Source organism: Crocodylus porosus, unplaced genomic scaffold (genome assembly GCF_001723895.1).
Source record: "Crocodylus porosus isolate Cpor-Errol unplaced genomic scaffold, CroPor_comp1, whole genome shotgun sequence".
NCBI lineage: Eukaryota > Metazoa > Chordata > Crocodylia > Crocodylidae > Crocodylus > Crocodylus porosus.
Window position 1 is genome coordinate 110,627,757 of NW_017728947.1, and position 22,534 is coordinate 110,650,290.

The window sequence follows — 22,534 nt, forward strand, 5'->3', positions numbered from 1 at the left end:
TCTGTTCTGCCACTTAATATATTTTATTAAAATAAGCCCCTTAGTATGTACCGGTTAGACTTGGAACCGGGCATTAGTTTGGGACTATTTCATATTTCTTGGAATGTGTTTTCAGTTTAAGAGAACAACATTCCATTTAGGGCATCATTTTTAGATTTTTTCCCCTAATTCTGGCAGTAAGTGCTGTACCATTATAATTATGCCATGAGCAGTTAATGTTTTTCATCATAAACTGGCTCTCAGCCCAGGGCTAGACTCTCTCTCTCTCTCTCTCTCTCTCTCTCTCTCCACTCCCCTTGTTTTTTAAGAGGAGGTGCAATTTTTAATGCATTTTGTTTCATAATATCCCATGATATGTATTAGCTAAGATAAATACCAGAATGATTTCAGATGTTTTCATAAAGACATTTGAATCTTCCTTCTTAAAGAAAATTTACCCTCTATCATCATCATCGTCATCGTTATCATTATTAAAACCAGGCTTAGTTTTTGTCTGCATTCAAATGCTGAACTACTTAAACAAACATTGATTTAAAAATAAGATCTGGCTAAGCCAGTGCACACTGCCAATGCAGACACTAAAAAAAACTTGTTTATAGGGTCATGGAGTTTAAGGTCAGATTGGACCATCTCATCTGACACTTTATATCATCCGAGCCAGAGCATTTCACCCGATTAATTCCTCCGTTAAGAACCAGTGCCTTGTGGTTGAGCTAGAACATCCTTTTTGGATCGCCTGTTTGAACTTAGACGCAGTCAGCGGAGAAAGAGCCATATCCACTGGCTCGTTACTCTCCGTTAGAAGTGTGCATCTGTCATCTAGTCCGGGGATCAGCAACTTCTCAGCCGCCGTGGGCTGATTTAACACAGCTCCAACCTAAGGTGAGCCACTGCTGCCAACTCTCTCCCCTGCAGCCACTGGCAGAGAAGCCCATATAGCCTGCTGGCTGGATAAAATCTTTGTGGGCTATGGGTTGCCAGCTCTTGGTGCAGCCTGAATTTCTCTCTGAGCCATTGGATCTTGTTTTGTCTTTGTCTACATTAGTACAGAGGCCTGACCAGTATCTTCAGGCCATGGTCAAATCACCTCTTAACCATCCCTTGGGCAAGATAAATAGATTGACCTTCTTAAGCATTGCTTGTATTGATTTAGCTTAAGTGTGTGTGCACTGAGGGGTTGCACTGGTCTAACTTCATTGATTTCAGAATCCATCCAGTTAAACCAGGCCTTGTCTCTACTAGAAAAGTGCACTATCTTGGAACAGGCAGGATCAGGGGCTTATTAAAGGAGAAGATTACAGGAGCAGGCTAAGCTTAGGGCCAAGGTAAAGGGGTAGAAAGGAGATTTCTGGTTCTGTAGTCGGGGGGGTGTGGTGTGTTGGGCCGTATTTGAGGTCCCCAAGTTGCTATCTAGAGCAGAGGGTGTCTGGTTGTCCCGTGTTTCTGGGCTTGGTGGCCAAGACATGGGGCCAGGTAGGAATTCATTCCCTCCTATTACTGTTGGTCTCAGTTTTCGCCTTCCTCAGAAGCATGGGGTGCTGGGCACAGCCAAGGCTGGGGATTTGGATGGATGCGCTGATGCTCCTGCTGGGATATTCCCGGCTAGAGGGTTTTGCGCCTCTCCTCAGGGGCAGACCAATAGTCACATTTGGGATCTTAAGTCATTTAACCCCACTGTCAAGCTGGCGTGGGCTGCGGGAGGTTGTTCCTTCCTCTGCAGCAGCGGGTGCACTCCTCTTCCTGGCGTCTCTTGAGCATTTTTTAACAAACAACGCCCTGTCCTTGCAGCCAGCGGTGGGATGCTGACAGTGCCCCCATTCTCCTGCCTTACCTGTTGCAGCATCCCCTGTTTTTGCTGGTTTGGGCATTGTGCCTGGTAGCTATGCATGGGGGTCGTTCCTACGGTTTTAAGAATAGATTTGATAAACACTTGTCTAGGATGGCTTAGATGGGACTGATCCTGCCCTGAGTAGGGGATTGGTCTAGACGGGACTTCCTGAGGTCCCTTCCAGCCCTACTTTTCAATGATGTTGAGTGGCACTCTCGAAATGCCTCCCTGCTCCAGCCTCTGTCTCATTCAGCTTGGAGTGAAGGTGACATGGGGGGTGTCTACATGAAAAAAAGTGTTCCTTCACTTGGGTTTTGATAGTTGTGAAGATGAGACCACTTGGGTTAACAGCTCAAATTCGAGCTGATAAAGCTTACCTGGAGTTGAATGTGATCTGTTAAGCCAAGTTGCCTTGTCTTCACAGCTGTTTGAATATGCAATAGCTAACTGATGAGCCCACCCACATCAAGAACACCCCTTTTATTGCAGTATAGATCTACTTGCACTTTTGTCCTCTAAGCCTTGCCCATGCTTTCAGCAGAACACATCAGTTAGGGGTAGTTTCTACATTAGGGACCTTGCTGCACAAATGTGTTGTTCTAGTTTAATGCTATGGAAGTCTATGAAGTTAAACTGATGTATAACTTCAGTGACACAACCCAAGGTTTTGAAGAAACAATCTAGTTTTAAACTGGCTTTATTCCTGCACTGTGCACTTAATGTATTTACTTTTCCCACTGAGTTTAAACACTTAAGGAAAACCAGTACTTAAATAAACCATCAAGTAAATCTTGTCTTGATAATATAGGAACACGTTTTCAGGAGCTCTGCTAGCCTTAATAATGTTGGGGTTTTGTGCAATTGGTTTTCATCCTTGATGTGTTACTGAAAGTTTATGCTTGACTAAAAGCAACCAGATAATTGCTGTGATTGTCTTGTGCTCTTGGTTTGTGGCAGAGTAAAGGGCATTCATTTCCTTAATGGCAGGAAAAATGGTGTTAATCTTTCTAATTCGTGAGGTTTTTTGAGGTGCGAAGCTAGTCTGAAGAAGCAGTAGCCAGTTTTCATACCAATGGCCTTTGCTTGAATGAGAGCAAGTCCCGATTTTGAACCCAGACATGAAGAGGAAAGGGAAAAAGCATGGAAATCATTCAGTGGATCTAATTACCACAGTAAACATCTAGCTTATTGTTATAAGTCACTATTCAGTAATGGTATTGGAATAGATTTTAAAGCACTATTGCACCACTTGCTGTCGTCTAAACTTCAAGTAACATTGTTCTTTGCTTTACCCCACTGTGTTAATTTTAACATTTGGGTTAACTATAGATCTCTGGCTTTATTGGCCAATTCATGTCCTTTATCAGTTTTCTTATTTGTTTGTGTGGCTTGATTCCCTTTCTGACTGTAGCTGTAGCGGCAAAAATGAGGAGGGAAGGCGAAGAGTTTTTGTTATTGAAGGTAACAGTAGAACAAGGCGTAGCAGATTTGCCAGGCGTTTCTAGTTTAACACCTGAATAGAGTGATTCCGGTTTAGTTTTCTTAAAGGGGTGGGGCAGAGTGGAGAAGGGAAATCTCCCAAAACTTTGTCTAGAAGAAAATACCAAGAAGGTAAAACGTTGTCAAAACGCTATTGCTATGAGCTCTTTTCTGCAAGGAATGGAGTAGTCCAAGAAAGCATTTACCTGCATAACTTGAAGCACCCAAGTAACATAATTGGTGAGAAATCCAGTGGGACTGCACATGCTTTAAGTTGGATGTGTGCTTAAGTGTCTCGATGGATGTGGACCAGAGATTTTAGCATCCTAGAGGGCCGAGTCCTAGAGCTCTGATGTTGGGTAAATGCTCGGTTTCATTTTGCCTGTCTGGTCCGTTTCTAAGGAATTCATTGGTATTCTAATTTCCCTTTATTTTACTTGGCTTCTAAGCCCCAACTATACTTTTGAGTATTTGGAGTAAACTAGAGAAGCAACATAGTTGTCAAGCAGGCTGGTACCTAGACTGTACAGACTGGTACAGAGCAGGAGCTGAATTTCCAAAAAGGTGGGGAAAGACGAGGTGAGCCGTGAGTGTTTTCTTTGCTAGCCAAGGTTTTAATATAGAAGGAAGATGAAGCGGAGAGAAGAGAAGGGCTGGTGACACTTCTCACCCTTTCGGTGGAGATGGTCGCATCTTGGGCCATTAAAGAATGCAGACAGATGCAATAATTTTCTGTTGGCAGTGGCTGTAGCCTTGGCAAGCAGGATTTCCTACCTGCTATTGATCTTTCCTTTTATGCTTCTCAGACGACAGTTTGCAGTAGGTGACTCGATCCTGTCCCTTCCAGGAGGCAGTCAGATGAGCCAAGGTATTTTCCACTTTCTAAGCCAGTGGGGACTGACCTTTTGGCGGGCGGGCCACAAATTAGCTCTGCGGCCTCCCCAAATGCCACTGCAATCCCCTTCCCCTGCCTGATCTGCTGCTCTGCTTTCTGCGTCCTCCCCCATGCTCCCTTCCCAATTTGCTGCCTTGCTTTCTGCTTCCTGCCTTAAGCGCTGCCTGTTCCTTCCCTGCTCCGCTGTGCACAGGCCGCCTGATCGGCCACCCCTCCTCTAAACAGCTCTTCCCTCCTCTCCTGTTTTCCTCCCTGCACAGAGGATGTTTCCATGGCAGACACCTGTGAATGCTAAATACACTAAGAGTTTTTACTGCTTAAATACAGAAAGCCTCCGAATGCCTTAATCCTCCCCAGGTCACAGAGCTCTGCTGCCATCGTTAGACTTGTTAGGACCAAATCTTTAAGTTATATGAATCATTTAAAATTAATAACTAGCTAATTTAAAACCAGTGACGCTATGCTTTATATCAGCTGAGGACCTGGCCCAGATTGTAGACCAGTGATTCTCAGCCGAGGTGTTGGGGCACCCTGGGGTGCTGTGAGGGTGCTCTGTTGTGTGGTGTGGGAAGATGAGTGCAGGTTCAGGCTAGTCCCTTCCTGGCCTCTCCCCCATCTCCACTGCCCAGTCCCACTGCGAGGAAGGTGAGCGCTGTGATAAATAAAGGATGCTGTTGTGTTCACAGAAGTTATGGAAAGGAGCCTTGAGTTTAGAAAGTCTGACAGCCACCGCCGGAGGCCCCCCGGACGATCTCTTTTCAGTTCATGCTAACTTATTTGTCCGAGAGGAATGGCAGGGTTTTTTTTCTTCTTGTCCAATTCTTCATTTTCTAGCATCCTACCACCACTTGTTCCTTACCTTTTTCTTTTTCTGAGCTGTTTTGCCCTCATCTCCATGGTTTTTTAACCAGTTTGGTGTGACCCGTTATAAAACTGTCACAAGCAGGCTGGGAGTGGTGCTGAACAGAGTACAGCTGACTGCACCTCATCCTCTTTCCCCTCCCTGAAGGCCAAACCCCTTGCCTCTGTACCAAATTTGGTTTCCATTCGTTAGGAGATTAAAACCGTGAAGTTAATAGGAAAGAAGAATAAGACTGGAGAAAAGAAAGAGCAAAGAAGAATAAGACTATGGAGAAAAGAAAGAGCAGGTCAAAAGAAGACAGCGGCTGGAACAGAAGAGAATTGGGTGCAGAGGAGAGGAAGTGCCGAGGCCGAGCCGTGTGCTCGGAGGGGTCAGGATGGAGATGGTAAATGAAGTTGAGAGTTGTCACCCTGGAAAACTGCGCAGATGCAAAGAGCAGGTGTCTCCCGTTGCGTGTACTGCGTGAACCACTGTTATGCTCAGCAGGCAACCTCTGCGGTCTCTTAGGATTTTAGCAAGCGGAAGCATGCTAGATGGTGCTAAGCCTCATCACAAGAAACTTCCGCAGGCCAGATCCAGCCCATAAAGCGATCAAATGTAACCCCCCAGGGCGGCACAAGATGGCAAGGATACTTCCTCCACCCTGCTCTGTGCATTTCATTGCTGTGTATCTTGTGCAGCGTCTAGCACACGGCCGCCCCAGCCCTCCCAGCACTTTTGCTGCTCTGCTGCAGCCTGCGCTTATCTTTGCCACCAAATTTGGGGCTACCCATTGCTGGAAATTGGAGGCCGTGGTAAGTGGGGGGCTGCAGTAGGTAGGGGTGGGAGAGCAGCCCTTGGCACAGAGCAGGGAGGCCTGGACAGGGGATTGATGGCGGCGGGCAGGCCTCAAGGGGTGTCCTGCTATTCTTGAAAGCTGACCCTGGCTCTCTTGCTTCATGTTTACCAAAATGCCCACTTTATTGCACGGTTTATTCTGCTTTTATTTCAATGGAAGCCTAACGCAGGCGTTCAGGTTTCACGGGGAAGGAATACAAGCCGAGTCCGTGCCCTGAGGGACAGTGTAAAAGCCTTGGGATGGTCCGTTTGGAAGATCTGCAAGCCAGGACGGTGAAGACTGGACTGGACAAACGAGTTCTCGAGCTGGCCGGCTGTCTCAGCGTTTCCAGGGCTCGCTGAATCCTGAAAGACGTGGACCTGGGTCTGCGAGGGAATCTGCTCGCAGGTGCCTCCAATCTGCCACCTAGTGTTAACGTGCAAATTCTTACAGCAGCGTTTCAGCCACTGATTTTATACATTTAACTGCATTACTGATTGTGTCCAGGTAGAGCCGCCAGCATGTGAGGTGCTCTCTGAGCACATTTGAAGCTGCGGCTCCTGTCCCAAAGACCTCACCATCGATTCGGTGGCTAATTACAACCTGCTTTAATGTGTTTATCGAGCAAATCTCTTGGAAAGCGGCTCAGATTATATTCCACCACACAACCTCGGAGACTTTCATGAATGTCGCTGCTGCATAACGACTTTGTTAGCACTTTTCTCCCCCAGGTGAAAGCAGTGAGTACTGCTTGGATCAGCACACGTCAGCCCTGATGCCTGGGCTCCTGCTGGCTCAGGAAATTGGATCAGAGCCTACATAGTTCCAGCAAGAAGGATTTAATTCAACCAAAATTTATCTAAAATAAAAACACATTTCCTGTAAGACTCAAATGCGCGGTCTTTCATATTACAAGAGCAAAGTAAAAGAGGGCAGGGAGCGCAGACCCAAACCCTCCCCCTTTTTTTCTTCTTCCTGCATTAATCTGGAAATTCGATTATGGAACACGAGAGCGGGACGATAAAACCTGACAAATTACGTACAGATTTCACAAGAGCAACCTCAACCTGTTAAAATAGAAAACCAGGCTTAACGTTGCTTTCTGTTTATGCTAAGGAAGAATCGTTCCTACCGTGTGCTGACAGATAGGAGGGGGCTGGCTCGGGTTGGGGTTTGGTTTTTTTTCCCCTCGCTCTGTCAGAAAAGCCTTTTTTAAGGCGGCACACTGACTTTTCCGCTAACCCCTCGGTATGAATTGTGCTCGACTGCTGTGCGACAGGCTAGCGCGGGGGCCAGGCTGATCCTCTGCAGGTTGTCCTTGCGGCGAGCCGCGCCAGCAGAGCTCACATGACTCGAGCAGATGCTTCTCATTCTTCGCCGGGTAGTCGTTTCATGGGATAACCCTCCGCTCCTAGGCCTTGCCTCTTCCCCTCCTCCCCTTCCCCCAAAGCAAATGCCAGCGAGACGGAGAGCTGTAAACTTGATCCCCAGCACCAGAGTGAAATGCTGACCCGAGCGGCAGCATCGGAGCCGTAAGAAGCTGAGGGTCTAATGCATTAGAGCATTAGTCAGCTGCGCTACCATGCTGCCTGTTTTTCTTACCTCATTTTGACCCGGACTCTCTCATCTGCTTTAAATAGTGTCATTCAAACTGCAGGGACTCTTTTTTTTCCTTTTTGCTGTGGACACTTGTGCTTTTCTACCAGTACCGCTTATAGAAAATGGTTTCTTATAAAGAGCGTGCAAGCTTGGGAATGTTTGTTCAGGGCCTTACGAAGGTTTGCACGTCACCTGATTGCTAACCCAGGCTTGGAGGGATTTTCTCGAGAGATTCCTGCTCCCTTTTCCTCTCTTGTTCAGGCTGCAACTGGCCCACTCGATGGGTTGGTTTCCAAAAAAGCATCACAGTGGTACGATGATTGACCTCACAACCATGTTGAAAGGGTCAGCATTGTAAAAGTAAGGCTCGCCCCCTCATTTTTCCTCTTGATTGTTCCAGCCCTGATTTTTTGGAGGCCTGCTCTGTGATTGATAAGACATTACTTGTGGTAGGATAAATTTCTCCTCCTTTCTCTCTCCTGTTTGTCTTCTCTTTTACATATGTGATTTTCTTCTTCCCTATTTACCTGACCTCGTATCTTCCCCCTTGCAGAAGGGGCTTGAAACCCATGAGATACCATTTTCAAGACAACCTGCCGATAGCACAGTCTTATCAGGAAATAAAAACAATCCAAAATGAAAATATGGTAGGAACTAAACGTTGGGGAAAAACATGTAAATCAGTGGAGTCGGTAGCCTGGAGGTAACGGTTCAGGGTTCTTATTAATGAACAGACACAGCACTGCCATTTTACACCCATCTTAATTATGTGGGGGGGTTTATACCTTTCCACCGCACATCGTTAGGATCAAATTTTAGTTTGACTAATGTGGAAGCTGGTCCTTGTATTTAACGGTAACGTACAGCAGCAGGATATTGGAGGTGCCTTCATCCTTCTTTTACTTGTGGCAAGTTGGGTGGCCAGTTCGGGAGTTTTTGATGTTTTGGGTCTTGTGCCTGGTAGTTGTGCAAGAGGGATGTTTGCAAAAGTTTTGGTAGGTTAGACCAGGGGTTTTCAACTGGTTTTTGGTAGGTGTACCCCTGGTGGTGGGATGTGGGGGGAGGGGGGCTGGAAAGGAGAGGGGTAGCGTGCTGCCGGACGTGGTGGGGAGAGGAGGGCTGACGCGTGGCCGGACGTGGAGCGTGCATGGTGGTGGGTGGTGGTGCCAACGTGCACAGAGGGGTGCCCTTGCCCTCACCCCCCCGCCCCTGCTCCTGGGAGGCAGCGGTGGGTGGCGGCGGTCCGTCCCCACCTGCACATACCCCCGAGACCCTTCCCAAGTACCCCCGGCGGTACGCATACCCCCAGTTGACAACCCCTGGGATAGACGATCACTTGTCTAGGATGGTGTAGAGAGGGATGATCCTGTCGTGAGCAGGGGGCTGGAATTGATGCGACCTCCAAAGGGCCCTTCCAGCTTGGGTTTCCTGTGAGTCTACCCTGGCACCGTGCACCACGGGAAGGGAAGCGGTCTCTGGAGCCTGTCCCTGAGGGTGAGGGGCATAGAAAGGATGAGGTCGACAGCAAATTGCCAGAACTGCGGCTCAGCTCCTCTACACGCGGCCTGTACGCTGGGTCAGAAATCTCTCTCCGGGGCAGCGCAGCAACATGCCCCGCGTGCTGGGACTGCAGTAGGGCCCTGGCCGTGCTCTTAGTCACTTGCCACAACGCTGCACGTTAAGCAAAAGTTCCTGTAAGAAGAAAAGTCCCTGTTGGCTAGACACACGGCCTCTTTTTTTGGATATTCAGGACTGAGAGAGTGAGTGCTCTGTTCGGAAAGGACTTTCCCCACCTTTGTAAGGCGGTTATATATATTCTTGACTTTGAAGCGGGCTGGAGAGTCTCTTTCATGCCACTCACTCAAAGACGCTCTTCATCAATCCGGATGCCTTGCTGTGCACCGGAGGATTTATGGTGCACAGCAGGGTACAAGGAAGTCAGGAAAGGGCAGAGCTGGAGGGGAGGGGGCAGTGGGATTTTTTTTTACCCTAAAAGAATAATTCATGAATACAAAGGGGAATGACTGTGAAGACCCCGGCTCCTGTCCCCCTGCCTCTGGGAGGGCAGCGCCTCCGGAGTTGAACTGAGTGGGAAAGGAGGTAGCCATCTTCGAGGCAGAGCTTGCTCTTTAAAGGCTTTATCCTATAAAAACTAATCCTCAGCCTTGCGGGAGTTTATGACGGAGCTTAATTTCCTCCCATTTGGAAATAACAGCCCCCACGACTAGGTGGACGACTAGCAGCTCTTGGATGTCATAAACACGGGCTCCAGAACGGAACTGAAACGGTTTGGTTGGATGTTTTGTTTTTTGCTTTTATACATGATGATCAAGCGGAGCCGAAAAAAGAAAAGGAAAAAAAAAATCCCCACAACTCTTCATTAGAGAAAACCACTGTACAGTTACTAAAAAAAGGATGTAATGGTCCTTCCTGGCCATAAAATGCATGAATTTTATGAAATTATAGCTGCAAGATGGCCCTCACGTTCAATGACATTCTTTTTCAGGGTCAAGTACAAGTGAAGCCTGATTTAGTCACAGCCTAAATGTAGCCGCAGCTCTGCAGTCCTCTAAAGCGTAATCTATACTAGTCGAGCAGAGTGAGTGCTTTGCTGGATTCCAGCGAGGACTGCAGTGTCCTTGCAATGCCGCGAAGCTCTCAAGGATGTTAAAATGCTTACTTGCAGTTGTTTCTGGGGTTTCTGCGATGGCTGATTGATTTACTGTGGCTGGAGGTTCAGACCTGGAAATCTGAGCGAGGGGGGAATGCGTGCGCTGTTTCGGTGAGACAGGGTGTTGAGAGGACAGACAGCTGGCTGTTGACCTCCAAGGATGACAAATGGTGGGCCAGGTGCCGCGCTCATCAGAGAGTGCCTCTGACCGCTCTCTTTCCAAAGGCGTGATGGACGGAAGTAGCTTTCTCTAAAGGGAGGCTTCCTGCGAGCAAGATTACCGTTTCTAGAAATAAGAGCTAGCCTTTCATTACTGGTTAAATATGCGGCAAATTCATTCCAGTATGTACTTGGGAAAGCATTCAAACCAGTGCAGACCCTTCCTATTTTTTATTGATCATGTGTTTAAACCCGTCTCCCATGCGGGATCAGAGCTGAGCATTAAAGAGAAAGCATGTGGGGTACAAACTGGGACCTCGCAACTGTAATGGCAGATGCTGTGGTCTGCAGTAAGAAATTTGATGGGATTTGCTAGCCAGCACAATCCAGGCTGGTTCTCAACAGGGCATATTTGAATCCGTTTTAGACTAACTGGATGCATGACCACAGGAAAGGGAGAGGCACCCTAGCTATTTGAAGAGCAAAGACAGAAACGCTAGCAATACAGTTGACGTGAAATACCCAGTAGAAGATAGGCACGTAAGCAGAAGGAATTAGGAAGCAGATGGTTTTCCATGTGCAAAGACTTGCTGTGAGCACAGGTTCTGCTTTCCATTTCCCATTTTTATTTTAAAAAGTGTGGCTGCTTTCAGATACTCGTGGGGCCAGATTTTCAGCAGAGCTGCGCAGGAGTCGGGGAACTGCAACGCCTCGGCCTCAGCTGAGGAGAGAGAGGGCTCGTTCTCTATCCTTGCGCTGCACTTTTTGTTGAAGCTTTGGCAAGTGCTTTCAGGATGTCTCGAATTAGATCAAACCTTTACCTCAAATGCTGCCACGTGGGCTCGCTCCCACTTGTGCTTACGCTTTGTTTAGAAACGGCGTCGGAGCCTTTCTGTGTGGTCAGATTGAAGTACGCTCCGATCGGACGCGGCACTTGATTATTGTCCAGGGGAGGTGCGGGCGCCCGTCGCGAACGTCCTGTTCGGGAGCAGCCTGCAGCGGGGTTTGGAAGGTGCTCCGCGCGCGGGGGCAGCCCTACCTGAATGGGCACTCGAGCTTGCGCGGTTCCTCTCTGAACACCAGACTTCTTTTTCACTGTGACCATCTTTTTTTTTAAAACCAGCCTTTTGCAGATGGGAATTAGCAGATTCCAGGCATGATGCCAGCTGACACAAGGGAAGGCCCCATCCTATCCCCACTAGGACGGCGGTGATCTCTCTTACAGAGCTTGGCTTTTACATTGTCTTTTCCTATCAGTTTCCTTCAAACCACCCATTTCCCTTTGAAGAGTATGACAAATATACAGAGGCTCCTCTCCTTCCTGTTCTCGTGTTACCTGCAGACAACAGCGTTTGCCTTTGTGTTGCTCTTAAGCCTACACTTCACACACCTGCTAGATAAGAGTCCCCGACCGTGGTTTTACACCCATGTCCCGTGGATATCGGTGGGATTGTGCCAGCAGAAAGATGGTGTAGCAGGCAGAATTTAGTGCGGTCCGGAAATGTTTCCATCTTTCTATCGGAAAATGGGGGTTTTGATGAAGTGATAGATGTTCCCCGGAAGTGGCAGTTCAAGGAAAGCAAACTAGTTTTTGTCAGAAAAAGACACCCCCCAAACCAAACATTTCCGTTTCAGGACGTGGCTGTCAACTCTAGATGTAACGCTGTTCAGATGTTCTGTGCCTCTGGGAGGTCACAGCAATACTCCCAAATGTCAGACCCAGTGCAGGCATGCCTCTCTGTCTTTAGGCAAGTACTCCAGTGCTTAGTGAGCAGACGAGGGGCGTGAAAGTCATCCAAGACGGGTGCCTTGATCTTTGTTAAACGCTTTCCAGCAGCAGCTGAATGACGGTAGGCTCAGAACCAAAGTGACTGCATTTGGAGCCGAAACGATGAGCTCTGAAAACGCGCCCTGCCGAGGTTGTCAGCATTTGCGGTTGCAGCAAGGCGTGCACATTTCCAGAGTGCTGCAGTCTGAAACGCGTGCCCTTGATCAACGAGAGGGAAGAAGGGAGGGAGCAATAACTCCGAATCATCGTACCGGCTTCCTACCGTTGGAATGAAATCGGCCCTTGGAGAACAGCTGTTCCAAAGCTGACGTCCATGCCCTCCTTTCCGGTGGCACTGGAGCTTGTCCTCCCTCCACTCCTGCCTGAGAGATGACCCCAGGGTCTTCTACTGACCCAAGCCAAGCTGCGACGACCCCGCTCCATGCCACACGTAAAGGGCTTCGTCTCCCTAGGTTGGGTAACTTGTGGTCCTGCCCAGAGATCTCCTGGCAGGAATTTGAAACGAATCACTGCTTAGGGAAAACCTTCAGAGGAGAACATGGTTGAAAGACAACCGCAGGTTTTCAAGGTTGGAGCACAGTGTTTGCAGTAGCCATGTATGTCGTCATCTTAGGGGAAAACAGCTGAGATCGGCTCCTTCGTGTGTTGTGTCCTGCCTGGTGCATTACCAGCTGCCTTTGTCCTGTCCTGGGTGATACTGAAACTTCCTTTAGCCATCCGTGTCTGGTTGTCAGACCTTGGCCTCACTGCCATTGCCTTTTTGGCATTCACGTTCATTACTGTGACCTGTTCTGCTTGGAAGTACCCTTTAAGACCTTGCAAAAGTTTCAGCAAACGCTTCAGTTCCCTGCCAGCCTGCTAGTGTTTGCAGCAAAGAGGTTTGACGCCAATTCTTTGCCATTTAGGTGACTTCCTGTTTGCTTTAGGCACAATTTAAAGCACTGGCTTTGGTCTCTAAATCATTACAAGGCTGATGCCTTGGGTTTTTGAGAGACTGCTTCTCCCTCTGTGTACTGCGATAGTAGCTGAGAGCTGAGACCACTGAACCAGCGGGTGAGTTTTCTCAGTAAGACATGGGCAGGCACCGCTCCTGGGGGTCTCGGCTGACTTCAGGTGGGACAAGCCCCGCCGGTCTTCTCAGGGGCTAGCGTGCGAGTTGAGGGTTGGGGAAAAGGGGGCAAGGTGAATTTGGGAGGATCACTTGGGAGTCACAGAGAAGTCAGGCTGGAAGGGACCTCCAGAGGTCATCTAGTCCAACCCCCTGCCTGAGGTAGGATCATCCCTATGCAAACCATCCCATACAACCATAATCTAAACTCTACATAAGATGACTGTCAACCCCGATGCTATGTAGACCTAATACCCTAACCTGCCACAGATGAAGCAGGGGAACCACAGCAGCCACTGCCCTGCCTCTTCAAAATGCTGGCAGCGTATGTGCTAGAGGTCCCAGGTAGAGGGCTACACGCCCCTTGCTGCTGAGGAAGGCAAAACCCCCGATGCCCATCCCAATCTGACCGTGGGGTAAAATTCCTTCCTGACCCCAGATGTGGCGATCAGTCTGACCTTGAGCGGAGGTGCAAGACCCTCTACCCGGAAAACCTCCGGCTTTGCTGCTTGCAGGAGAATCGGCACACCCCGTATCCGCAAGATAGACTCCAGTAACTTCTCAGGGACTGAGCTGAGGCTAGCCGAGCTGTAGTCCTCTGGGTCCTCCTATCTGTCTTTTTTTTTTTTTTCTTTTTAAGACTGGGTGATACTTTGGCCCCTTTCTGGTCCTCTGGTACCTGGCCCATTTACCACGACTTCATGAAGATCATTGCCAAGGACTTCGAGATCTCCTCTGCCGGTGCCTTCAGGACCCTGGGATGCAGCTTATCCAGCCCTGCTTTCCTGAATTCATTCAGACCAACAGAAGCCCTCTGTCTTCTCTTGTTATCTCCTCCCTCAGCTTCGCCCCTTCCTTATCCAGGTGTCTGGCAGCTTAATTTTTTTGTGACGACTCAGGCGAAGTAGCTGTTGAGTAGCTCTGCCTCCTTTGTATCCTCAGTTAGGGATTCCCCGTGGCTTGTTAACAGCTTCCTCGGTCCTTCTTTTCTTACCAGCAAACTTACAGAAGCCCTTCTTGTTGTCCTTAGCCTCCTTTGCCGGGTGCAGCTCGTTCTTTATCTTGGCCCTCCTGATTTGGTCCCTGCAGGTCCTTGCCCGTACGCTTTCCTTTTGCATTTGAGGCCTTGTAGAAGCTTCTTGTGCAGCCGCATTGATCTCTTGCCATTCTTCTTGTGCTTCCATCGTGTTAGGACAGTTTCTTGTTAGATTTCCATTACCGTGCCCCTTGGAAGCTCCCAGCCCTCCTGGGCACCTTTATTCTTCAATCCACCCTCCCATGACACCATACCTATTTGCTCTTTGAGTTGGGTGCAATCCTCCTTTTCGACATCTAGCATCCTAATTTTGCTGCTGTCAAGCTTTCCCTGCCTCAGGATCTGGAATTCTAGCGTAGTGCAATTTGCTTTCTCCCAATTAGTCATCACCTTCACGTCCTCCACCAGTTCTTCCCTGTTGGTCAGGACAGGATCCAAGATAGATGATCCCCTAGGAGCTGGCTTGACATTTTTATGTGTGGCTGCATCGTTCTTCCAGCAAATGTCTGGAAAGCTAAAGTCTCCCATCAGTACCATCTCAGAGCTTTCGGCTAGTCATCTACCTCCTCTTCTACCTCATCTACCTCCTCTTCCTGATTAGGTGGCCGATAATAAATCCCCACCATTGTATCAGTGCCGTGTCTTTCACCTTTCCTCTTCACCCAGATGCATTCTGCTTGGCCGTCGGCTTGAACGGGGGAATGGGTGTCTGTGTCTGTGTGACATACAAGGCAACACCACCACGTTTCTCCCAGTCCTGTCCCTCCGACACGGAGCGTAACCCTCGATGTTCACGTGCCGGTCATAAGAGCTGCCCCCACCAGGTCTCGATGCCAGTCAGATCATAGTTCTTTTCACAGGCGGTAGCTTCCAACTCACTGTCTTCCTCATACAAGTGATAGCCTTTGTGTACATGCATCAGACGTATTTTGCATTTTGACCTCCTCACTTCCTTTTTGTGCCACTTCCTGCAGTCCTGTAGCTCTCTGGCCCTTTCCCAGAGTTGAGTTGCTTCTTCGAGTCCTTTCTCCTCTGGCCTGCGTGCTCTGTTGAGGGTTTTGGTGCTGCGTTTACACTTGTTACGATCGGCTCTGTAGGCTGATGACCAAGCAGGGGGTTATGACCCTTAAATAGCTTGACCATTGCAGAAAAGGACTTGGTTTCTAAGTGGACCTGAGCAGTGAAAAATACAAATGTGTCCTGGATCTTTGTGTTGGGCATATGTGATGAGCATATCCCCTTCATGCCCACGGAAATACCGCCTTGCTGCAGCCTCAGCCCGAACAAGGGCAGCTTTTTGGAACTGAAACCTCGTTACCTGCTCAGGATCCGTATGGAGGGGACCGAAACCTTTCTACCGGTTGTTTCTGAAGTACTGTGCACTTTTGCACTAGCAACCTGGGAAGCTGGTGGGTGGGTCTCAACGTTTGTGCAGCCGTGTGCCCACTTAGAAGAACATTGCAATGAAATAATGGCTTGACCCCTATGTTAAAACAATAAGCATTTGTGCTATAATCCAGCCTGATAAGGGGTGGGTCTCAGAGGGGATCATTTAGTCCATACAGCGAGGGCTGACCTTAAAAGCGTGGTATATTTAGTGTGTTGTGGGGGAGAGGGGGTGCCTGATAAACTTGGAAAAGAAGGTGGTTTTACACAATTCTGCTTGCTTTAACACGGCCAATACTTTAGTATCTTCCTATTTAAATGAATCTGGAACATTTCCCAGATCGAATGCCTGCCCCGCTCCGTTACGTCGGAGATGTTGCGGTTAATCACTTGCAGTAAATTTATTCAGTGGATGAACTTTTATCTCTCCGTTGTCAAACAACTTGTGAGCGATTCTTATCTTCCCTTCACCTCCCATAAAACATCTGTCTAACAGATTTCAAATGAAAGCATCTGCATGCCAAAAACACACATCTGTATGCGTCCCACTGATGAGCCATCTGCCGAACGCGCCAAGTGTTTCTGAATCTAGGGGAGTTGGAAGCGAGCTGCGAGAGCAGCCGCAGCCCTCCTCACAAGTGAGTTTTTTTGTTTTCCTATTTCTGTCCAGCCCCGGGCTACCCAGCAGCACTGTGAGGTGCGCTATCTCAGCTTTCCAAAATTGCAGGCAGTTACTCTTCTGATGTGAATTAAGCTGAACATGGGAGTGTATTATGGAGGGACGCCGGTGTGATGGTTGCATGTAGTTGCTCATAATTCTCTCCTCAAGATCTGTGCTGAGATTATTCCCAAGGTGGGGGCATAGAGTAGCCATTGCCTAAACTGGGGGCATGAGACAGACAGCCCACGGGCTGGATCTGGTCTGCAGCGCTACTCTTGTCTGGCCTGCCGGGGCTGCTACATCTGCCTCCAGCCGCTTTGCCCATCACCGCCGCGGTGATGCAACTCGGAGGTTCCCAAACTCTTTCTGATTGCATACCCCCTTCCAGATTTACCAGCTGTCCACATACTCCTACTAGCATGTTTTATATTTTATCCCCTTAAATGCCATTTATTATAATAAAATTAAATCTACCAATACACAATTTCACCCATGTACCCCCCCCCAAGGTGTCTTGCATACCCCCAGGGGTACACCTACCACAGTTTGGGAACCCCTGACCTAACTCATCAGCCACCAGCTCTGTAGCCGTCCCATCCCCATCACTGTTACGTGCCCCGTGCTGGAGCCGGAGCTGCCACTGCCTTGTGCCCTGGGCTGGATCCTGCCTGCAAGGAGCCCTGCAGTCTGGATCCGGCCTGGGGTGCAAGGTGAGTTGGACCTGCCTGGCCTAGACTGAGCACTTTGGGCAGGAGGTGTCTTTGTGACAGGTTTGTCTCTTGGCCCTGCTGTAATATGAACAGTAAATAATCTGGATGTGAAACTTCCTGTCCAGTCCAAATACCTATAACGAGGAATTTTGGAGAATTTTTCCTGCTAATGAGATTTTAAACCCTGCTTTCAGGCCACTTTTATCAGTTTGCCTCGGCTGGAAACAAGCATGAATTAATCACAGAAACACAGCAAAGTGGGGCTGGCAGGGAGCTCAGGTGGTACATGTAATCCAACCACCCGCCCCAGGCAGGATCAGCCCTATGTGAGCATCGCAGTGGCATGTGTGCCTGTCTCCCTGGCACCGCTGTTCGCTGCTGTGTTCAAGGGACACCGGCTGGTTCAGGGCACACGTTTTGTTAGTATTTAGAACAGCCCCATGTGACTGCCCCTAGGCCTTACCTGCACTCCCGTTGTCCCCCTTGCCTCACTTCCTAGTGGGAAACGGCTCCTCTTCCCTCAGCTCCTTGCGGACAGTTTAAACTTCTTTGGGGTTGAGCCAGCCCCAGTCTGGAAGTCTCTATGGGCAGCTTCAGAGCTGCTGGGTCCCGGAGCAGCCAGACCCCGGACTTCCGGATATGTTCCTCCGTGCCTAGGGCATCCTCCGTGCCTAGGGCATCCAGCAAACTGTCCTCCAGCAGCACAGCCAGCACCAGGGGAGAGGAGCATCCAGGGAGCCTCAAAAGGAGTCTCTTGGATCAAGATGGATTTTGGTGAATTCCTCCTTCACGCGTGCGAGCCAGAGGGGAGGGTGGAGCTGCCTGTGGTGGAGCTGAGATGAAGGGAGGAGGACGCAGGGCCGGCGGCAGCGGGACGTCGGCGGGTTCAGGAGACGCAGGCTGCGATGCGCAGGGAGAAGGTTGGTTCGTGGGTTGTTGGACGCAAGGGCTGCTTGGGAATGGGTATCGGGTGGAAGAGGCGGTTGTTACAGAGCTTGTCCTTTCAGGAGTGGGAGCATTCCCTATGGTGGGACTGTGAAGTCCCTGATAAAAAGGTGCTGGGTGCAGAAACTTTTCTCATCAGCCCGAGGTCCTGGGAGTTGGATCGTGCTGGGGGCAGGGGGAAATGCAAATCGGACATCGGCTGGGAGGGACCTCGGGGGTCATTTAGGCCGACCCCCTGCACAAAGGCAGGATTCTGCTGTTTCCAAAGCATCCCAGCCAGCTGCCAGCTGTTCTCTACTTGCGCCCCCCAAGTGAAAGCGACTCCACCACTTCCTTAGGCACTTTGATCCATTGCCCTACAGCTCTGGCAGTCTGGAAGCTTTTCTGGAGATTTAAAATGAATTAAGGCAGGTTGATTAAAGGGAATGGATGGCTTGAGGCTAGATGGGAAGCATTACCTGGATCAGCAGACAGGGGCACCGTGTATTTTGAAAAACCGAGGTGGGTAAGTGGAAGGGTTGCTTGACGAGAGAGAAGGGGTTGAAGATCGTAACGTTCAGCTCAGGAAGGTGCAGTTCAGATGGCAAAGTGGACAGAGTCCAACGCACCCGTTCTGTCTCAGTCTGATTTAACCCAGCCAGCCCATAACTACATCACCGTGGTTTTCAAGTGGGTCATATTTGAAGGCCAAAGTATTTTGACTATGTTCCCTTAACTACATTTTATGCCATACTGGATGGAGACGTTGTAAAAAGGACGGACCCGTTGAGCACTTCTACCCAGTGAGATCCTATTCATGAGAGAGCCTCGAGCAAGACAGCCTGCCGCCACGTGGGGAATCAGGCTGGCTCCCCCAGCCTTTTGGAAGTGGGAGTTATACGGATGCTGCCTGTTGAGCCCAGTGCGGGGCAAGGAAGATGGTGCTTTCTCTCCTTCTCCTTCTCCTTCTCCTTTTTGCAGGCTCCTTAGGCCTGCTGACCCGTTGAGTGAATTGTCCAGTCCTAGGGTGGGTGGTGTACAACCATTCCTGATGAGCAAGGCGTCACCAGACCTTAGGACAACTGGCTTGACCCTGAGGCCCTGAGATAAGTGTGAAGAGCAGCCTCTCCCTCGCAGGGAGGGCTTATTTCACCTTGTGATGAAGGACTGGAGTTTGGGCGCAGGGAGCACAAGATAGGAGGTGCGGTAAGCTGTGGTGGGAGGTTGTGAGGAAGAGGAGTGAAGGAAAGGGGAGGACACTTGCTTGGGCAGGGTGTGAAGCAGTGCATGGGTCCTGCATCAAATGCCGAGCATGAAACCACAGCTTAGCGAGCACGTAGCTCTTCAGCCTCATTCCAAAATACCATCACCTGCTTTCTGACCATAGCATTTAGTCTGCCGCAGTCAAAACAAGATGCCTTAAAACTGTGCATGAGACTCATAGAATCACAGCAGTCGGGTCGAAGGGACCTTGTAGATCTTCAAGTCCGACCCCCGGCCTGGGCAGGAGAAAAACTGGGCTCAAATGATCCCAGCCAGGTAGGCATCAAGCCTCCTTTTAAAGCCCCCCAGGGTAGGGGCCTGCACCACTTCCCTTGGAAGTTGGTTCCAGCTCCCAGCCGCCCTGACCATGAAGTCATTCTTACAGATGTCTAATCTAAACCTCCTCTCCAACAACTTGTGGCCGTTATTCCTTGCTATGCCAGGGGGCGGTCGGGGAAACAAGTCTCTCCCAAACCCTTCTGGTCCCCCTAGTGAGTTTATAGACGGTCACCAGGTCCCCCCTCAACCTTCGCTTGTGAAGGCTGAACAGGTTCGGGTCACGCAGTCTCTCATTGTAGGGGCTGCCCTGCTGCCCCCAGTCATGTGAGTGGCCTCCTCTGGACCCTCTCTGTGCTGTCCACATCCCTCCTGAAGTGCGGCGCCCAGACCTGGACGCAGTACTTCCGCTGCGGCCTGACCAGTGCCGCATGGAGGGGGAGGATCTCCTCCTTGGATCTGCTTGAGCTGCATCTGCGGATGCACGACAAGATCGGGCTAGCCCTGCCAACTGTGACCTCGCATTGTTGGCCCATGTTCATCTTGGAGCCAGTAATGACTCCAAGATCCCTTTCTGTCTCCGTGCTCTCAAGAAGGGAGTTTCCCATCCTATAAGTGTGCTGCTGGTTACTACCGCCCAGGTGCAGCACCCTGCACTTGTCAGCATTGAAGCGCATCCTGTTTTTGCTAGCCCACCCCTGTAACCCATCCAGGTCTTGCTGCAGTCTTTCCCTCCCTACTAGCGTGCTCACCTCACCCCAAATTTTGGTATCATCAGCAAATTTAAATAGGTTGCTTTTCACCTCGTCCAAATCGCTGATAAAGAGATTGAACAGTGCAGGCCCAAGGACCGAGCCCTGGGGGACTCCACTGCCCACTTCCCCCAGGTCGAATATGACCCATCCACCACCACCCTCTGAGCACGACCCTTGAGCCAATCTGCAGTCCATCTGACTGTGTAGGCATCAATGCCACAATCACCCAATTTCTTAATGAGGATGGGGTGGGAGACGGTGTCAAAGGCCTTGCTGAAGTCCAGAAAGACTACGTCCACGGCGACACCTGTGTCCAGTGCTTTTGTGACCTGATCATAAAAGGCAGTCAGGCAGAATAAGTAAACCTCTTCTTCCTGCTTTCTGCTTAGAAGATTTACAGGTAGTTAAAAGAAAGCTCTGAAAAACAGCGCACTCTGGAATTCGCTAACTCGTCAGAGCAGTTGCCTGCAAGTTTCCCAAACCCAACTGAACTTGACTTTTGGAGGCAGACTTGGCAAGCACTTCTTCCTGTGCTGCTGCGAAGGTGTGCACGAAAAGGCCTCCACCAGAAAGCCCAGGCAGCCCACGCAGAAATGGACTTGTGTAATGGCCGTGAAGGAATTAAAACAACGCAGATGTGGATCAACGTGAAGGAGGCAAAACGCTGTCGGCTCCTGGTGTGGTTTCAGCGCAGCAGATCCTTTCAGCCTGCTTTGGTGAACCACAGTAATTAACGGGCTCAGAACATCAAGTTTTGATACTCAGCAAGAAAATAAAGGCCACACTTGAAAGCCAGCAGCGTACCATGTTGTTTTATTGGAGAAACGAGAATGCGTGCGGGTTGCCATGGCAAAAATGAGGTTTAAACCTTTTCAGCAGTAATGACTTTGTGCTGTTTGAAAGATCATATCTGAAGGAACTGGGAATGCCAACATTTGGGAGCAGCAGACGTTTTTGAACGCCTGACAGTACTACTGAAAGGCGCCTGGGAGGAGCGCATGTAATGCAGAAGGAAGGTTTTACAAGGAGAGGCAGGCTGTGTTGATTTCCCTTTTCCTTTACTGTAAAAATTCAGGCCTTAGCAACCTTTATGTTTCCTGGGGTGCTTCCTGACGACTGGAAGACCATTATGTTTCTGCAATGAAAAACCTGATGCAAGTGAAACCCAGTGTGGATGGGAGGTGATATTTTCTACTAACACCGTGGAGCGCTTTGGTTTTGCAGATTGGTGGGTGGTGGTTTCACTCAAACAGTAAGGAGAGAAAGTTTTCTTTGTTAAACTTTCAGTATGTCTCCACTTCTGACTGGGGGCAGTGGTGGGAGGTGGAGATCCCAGTTCCCAGTTCCCATATCAGCCATAGCAGAAGTGCTGCTGCAAAACTAGGGAAGACAGGAGAGGAGGCTGCTTCTGATGCTCTGAGATGAGCAAAAAATATATTTTTCTCCTTTGGTTTATATGCACCGGGCCATCTCTCATTAATAAAAAAAAAAAGCAAACAGGGAACAGCCTTTGTGTGCATGGTCTTCCCCGCCTCCTCCCAATCCCCGATAATTGGTCCTAATGCAAATTAGTAGGAAAGGGGAGGAATTTAGTCATGTGCCATGCTAATATTGCAACAAGCTGGTTGGCAGCACCTCGAGGAACAAGGCTTCGTGGCACCGGGCTTTTATTTTTGCAGTACGAGGCAAAGGGAATCTGTTCACTTAACACTTGACCAGCGATAACTTGATTATAAATGTCACCTGCATCTGTGCCGGGGCTGTTAGGTGCAAGAAATACAGTTTCAAACTGGAACGAATCATTTTTAAATAAATGTTTGTGCCCATTTATGGCATCGATGGGGATGACTTTATCGTGCTCTTTCCTATAAAAGCTGCCTTGTTTTATATACTCTTTATGGAAACAGCATGCAGTCGTAAACTAGAAGATGCAACTACGCCGGGTCTTTTACTGGTGGTCCTGTGTTTTCCTGCCAGAAGTGCAGCTGTTTCAAGTTTCTCAGGATAACTTATAAAAAGCTGTGTGCACACTGCAAGTTTATGCTTGAATTGCCAAGCCAGAGGTGGAATGACTCAACCTTCCCGGGAGCGACATGTACCGAGACGCGATGAATCAAAACAGCTCATTTAAACTCGGCGGCTTGCCTTACAGCTCTGGAAACCAGTTCTCATCTGCTAGACTGCATCCGGCCTGTCAAGTTGAAGAGCTGCTCTGGTGGCAACATTGGCCATAACCCGGAGCTCGTGCTCAAAAGGATGCCGCAGGCCGGTGTACGCCTCAGTTGAGGATCTGGCCCGCTGTCTCTATGCAGGAGA

The 22,534-nt window shown here is 49.4% G+C and overlaps 1 protein-coding gene and 1 long non-coding RNA gene across 2 annotated transcripts in view; one reads left to right on the forward strand and one right to left on the reverse strand.

The window, feature by feature from the left end:
- The window catches only part of MNAT1 (MNAT1, CDK activating kinase assembly factor), a 153,838-nt gene that overhangs the window by 129,891 nt on the left and 1,413 nt on the right, over positions 1-22,534 (forward strand). The window lies entirely within an intron of this gene.
- On the reverse strand, positions 2,524-15,342 carry LOC109320695. The gene is made up of 3 exons (XR_002103844.1): positions 15,123-15,342; positions 6,368-6,374; positions 2,524-2,536 (listed from the first exon to the last, which is right to left on the reverse strand). It is a non-coding gene; the product is annotated as an uncharacterized LOC109320695 (long non-coding RNA).